We start from the raw sequence: 5,026 nt of genomic DNA, 5'->3' as shown, positions 1-5,026 counted from the left end.
CACTGGCACTGATTCAAACATCTGTAGGCGCTGAAGGGTCAAAATGCGCCTAGATTAGAGTAGTATCAGCAGCAATCTGGTGAGCATGCGAATAGGGTCATATTGTTCGGGACCACATGAAAATGTGATGTCTTTCTCCAGGAGCTGCGTTATGGAAAGGGCAATGTCGGTAAGACTCTTCAGAAAATAACGAAAATAAGAACATGGTCCAACAAATCTGTGGATGTCTTTCGCCCAACTTAGAACACGGAAGTTTCTGACAGTACGAATTACGTCGGGGTCACGTTGGGCACCTCGAGGACTCCCGCATATCCAGGAACTGGCCAAAACTGCATTTCGAAGAGTTGAGCTGACGGTCAACTCGTCGAAAAACGCCAAAAACTACGCGAGTGAAGGGGCTCTCAAATGTTGGTGAAGAAACGATGCCATCGTCTGCATAGCAAAATCATGTCGACAATTTGTAGCAACGGAGAGAACCCATCAACCTTTTGAATGTGGCTAGAGCTTTAGAACAGTCAAAAGGCATAACCGTAACCTGGAGAACAGATGCGTTTATAGCAGACATCTGCAAGTATTTTGAGCGCAGGTTGATGGATGAGAGGTAGGTAGACATTACAATAAAGACCCAGTGTCAGCAGGAAAATAAAAATAAACTACATTGAGTAGGAAGCGCGCTACGTTAAGGGAGCAGACGCATCCTCGGGTCGCTGTCATTCGAATAGTCGCGTAGGTTATAAAGGTTTGCATAGTCACGTGGGTATGGGATAAGAGAGATTCAGAATCGTGTTGTGAATTTTGTTACTGACTCAAATTTCAAGCATCGCACTTAGCTCCATAGTATTTCTCAACCATTTCACTAAACCTTCTTTTCACACTGATTCAAACCCCTGCGTTGCATGGGCATAATATTTGTTGTGATTTTCTCTACAAGCAATTTATTTGCTTTGGCAAAAGGGCGCATGTACATTTGCCTTACGTTCACTCCATAGCCGACCACTGTCACGAGACTTTGTTTCGGGTCCGAAGCATCACGCATACTGTAATGTGGTTGACTATAGCTGAACGAAGTATATGCGTAGAGTCTCTATAGAGTTGTCATCGAGCATTAGGAGAAGTGTAAGACGTGTTTTTGTATCAGCTTGGTTAGCTTCTCCTTTTAACTTTCTGCGCAGAGAGCGCAGTGCTCTCCGCAATCCTCCCAGTGTTCGACGAAAGCTTTCGTCGAAGTATCGATCACACACGCCGGACAACGCCGCTGTAGCGGCGAACAGGACCGCGTATGTGTGCAAACGCACGCAGTCAAAAAATTGAAGGGCGGGGACAGACTTGGACCCAGTGTGCGGTCCGGTCACGCCCGGAAAGGTTTCGATCGGGTAAAGTTCGCGCCAGTTACGTCTGCGGTTTCCCTTCTGTAGGCCTGGCACCTGCGCAGTTTGAACGTACGCTTTGACGTGACGGCCCCTGCTTAGTGCACAAAATTGATTAAATTAACTATTTATCGCTTGGTGTATCATATATTACACAAATAAAACAACGTCATCAAACATAAAATCAAAATGAAAGAAAATTGAACTACCAGGGTTGTCCGTAAAATAAGGTTCCCAAGAAGCTGCAGTCTCGAGGAACGCTGTTACGCGGGACCCAGCTACACAGGCGAGTAGTTTGGTTCCCCCTCTCCCAGTCCCCGCCCCGGCGAGCTGTCTGCGACGCTCAGTCTTGGCTTGGCAGCCGTTAGAGATGGAGCTCCCACTCGCTTCTCCCGAAAGGTGCGAATTACGCTCTGTGATTCGTTTTGTGTGTGTGTGTAAAGAACACTAGCCGGTGGACATGGCCGCAAAACACGTGCGCAAATGGTGCAGAGAATTCAAAGACGGACGTCCATGACGAACAGCGTTCTCGACGGCCATCGGTTTCGGACTTTACGATTGCGAAAGTGCAAGAAACAGTGCTGAAAGATTGAATGGTGATGGTTCGGGAGCTCTGCGGATGATCCATGATGTCAGCAAGACCAGCATTGACAAAATTTTGACAGACCATTTAGGGTATGCCAAGGTTTGTGGCAAGGTGGGTCCCGAGAATGCTTACGGAAGACCACAACCGGCAACGTGTTGTAGCGGTGCGCGAATTTCTTCAGGCCTACGAAACCGATAGCGAGAAATTCTTGGACTCTATATTGTCACTGGGGACGAGACCTGGGTCCACTACATGACACCGGAAACGAAACGACATTCCCGTCAGTGGAAACATCCAGAGTCGGCGAAGCCGCGGAAGTTCAAACAAGCACTGTCTGCCAGTAAATTGATGGCGAGCGTCTTTGTGAGACAGGAAGGAGTTATTGTTGTACGAATACCAGCCGGTAAAATATTAAATGTGAACGGCTACTGTGAGACGTTGAATAACCTTCGCCGCGCGATTCAAAACAAGGTGAGAGGCACGAAGGGAGTGCGTTTCCATCAGGACAACGCTCATCCGATTATCTGCCGTGTAACCAACGACCTCATCAACGAATTTGGATGGGATACTGACACACACCCGCCCTGCAGCCCAGATGTAGGCCGAAGTGACTACCATCTGTTCCCTGAATTGAAGAAACACCTGGCTGGGATGCGTTTCAGAACCGGAGAGGAGCTGAAAGAAAAGGTTTTAAGCTACCTTCACGGCGATTCTAACTCTATGATTCAGACATAAAGAGATGGTACACGGCATGCATGCAAAAATGCATTGAACTCAACGGCAATTATGTCGAAAAATAGGGGAAAGCTTAAGCTTTCCAAAGAAAATTTATTATCAATGCCATATAAAATGTTTTTCATTGTTAAAAATCACTGGGAACCTTATTTGACGGACAACCCTCGTATTTACCTAGAATATGTGTCATATTTTGCTATGAAATGCATGGCGACTGCAAGTATGACAACTTTTCCTTTTTCTGGATGAACATCCGCTCTTCGCACATCACGCAATGAGTTTGTAACTAAACAGGTTATTTTGACACTTTTTAAGCTTCAAATGATCATACAAAAACACCGGACTGTTTGTTTGCTGCTTTTCAGCCTAATGTAATGTTTGAACGAGAGACATTGGGGTGCTTATCTGAGGCAAACATAAATTGATGCATCATTTATGATACATCATGCAGAAGTGGTTGTCTTGTGGAGGACAGCAGATATTTGTTTCCTCGCAAAAGAGCAAATTTGTTGGCAATTAGTGAATTTTCCTAATTAGACAGTTTTGTGGGTTTCTTACCAGCGTATAATGCAGCCCTCGTAATAAAATGTCTTTGTGAAAACGCCACCTGCGCTGCTGTCACACTGTAATGTGGAAAAACGTATTAACAATAAAAAAATTAAAAAAGCACCCTGCATAGGCCGGAACCAATACATAGCCAAGGATGACCTCAAAAAGTTTAAGAAACTTGTGGGAAATCGGACGGCGAGAAATACGTTAAATTTTTCGTAGCAATGTTCTAAATCTGTACTGTGGTTTAGAAATCTTTTAAAGGTTTTCTGCCGTTCGGATGATTTCCTGCTTGGTCACAAAATATTGTGACACAAGGATGAAAGTAACAGTAAAATCTATTTACAGGTGATATTACAAGAGACAGGCAGCGCAGGCAAGTCCCTAACGTTGTTGTCTTCCAACACCAGCTCGTGCCCTTCTTCTTCCACCTTGTGCCCAGCGTTGTAACATATGGGCCACCGGCGTGGAAGCACCATCCCGGTGCGTCTTATGTAGACGAAGACTGGTAGCGTTTGAGGCGGGCAACATGCACGACGTCACGGGGAGGTTGCGCAGAGCAAGCGGAAGTCGTGACCGGGGAGATTTCGTATGTTACAGCTGTCACCTGGCGGAGGACCCGGTAAGGACCAGCGTAGCGCGACATTAGCTTTTCCGATAGGCCAACGCGGCGGCTAGGAGACCATAGAAGGACAAGGTCCCTGGGAAGGAAATTAGCGTCACGGTCATATGTGCTCTTCTGCTTGCTCTGGGAAATAGAAAGGCGACGATGAGCAATTTGACGTGCCTGTTCGGCTGTGGCAATGACGTCTCGGGCGTATTCCGACGTAGAATCCTGAGCGATGGGCAGGATGGTGTCGAAAGGCAATACGGGGTCGCGGCCGTACAGTAGATAAAACGGTGAGTAACCGGCTGTGTCGTGACGCGACGAATTGTACGCGAATGTGACGAAGGGGAGAGCATTGTCCCAGTCACAGTGGTCATCGGAAACGTACATTGATAGCATGTCGGTGATGGTGCGATTAAGGCGCTCAGTCAAGCCGTTCGTCTGCGGATGGTAGGCAGTAGTGAGCTACCATCCGCAGACGGATGGCGCAGGACGGGTGGCGCAGGAACGGAGTAGGTCGTCCACAACTCGGGAGAGGAAATACCGGCCGCGGTCTGTAAGAAGTTGACGAGGAGCACCGTGATGAAGGATGATGTTGTGCAAAAGAAACTCAGCGACGTCGGTCGCGCAGGATGTCGGAAGAGCTTTGGTGATCGCGTACCGAGTGGCATAGTCGGTAGCGACAGAAATCCACTTGTTGCCGGAAGCAGATATAGGGAAAGCTCCAAGCAGGTCTAACCCAACGCGAAAGAACGGTTCGAATGGCACGTCGATAGGTTGAAGGCGACCAGCAGGGAGTAGAGGTGGCTTTTTCCGGCGCTGACATAACTCGCAAGAAGCGACGTAGCGGTTCACGGACCGGTATAGACCGGGCCAAATAAATCGGCGTCGTACACGATCGTACGTGCGAGAGACGCCAAGGTGACCAGCTGTGGGTACATCGTGTAACTGAGAGAGAATGGTGGCACGCAGATGGCGGGGAACGACAAACAGCAGCTCGGGACCACTAGGGTGCATGCTGCGCCGATACAACGTGCCGTCCTGGATGAGAAACAGTCGAAGGGAGGGGTCGGACGGCGCAGATGCGAGCTTGTCCATTACGTCACGTATGTAGGGGTCACGGCGCTGCTCGGTGGCGAGGTCAGCCAATGCAGAGAGCGAGGGAACAGGAGCAGGAGCGTC

This window comes from Dermacentor silvarum, chromosome 4 (genome assembly GCF_013339745.2).
Source record: "Dermacentor silvarum isolate Dsil-2018 chromosome 4, BIME_Dsil_1.4, whole genome shotgun sequence".
Taxonomy (NCBI): domain Eukaryota; kingdom Metazoa; phylum Arthropoda; class Arachnida; order Ixodida; family Ixodidae; genus Dermacentor; species Dermacentor silvarum.
This window is presented reverse-complemented; position numbering follows the sequence as displayed.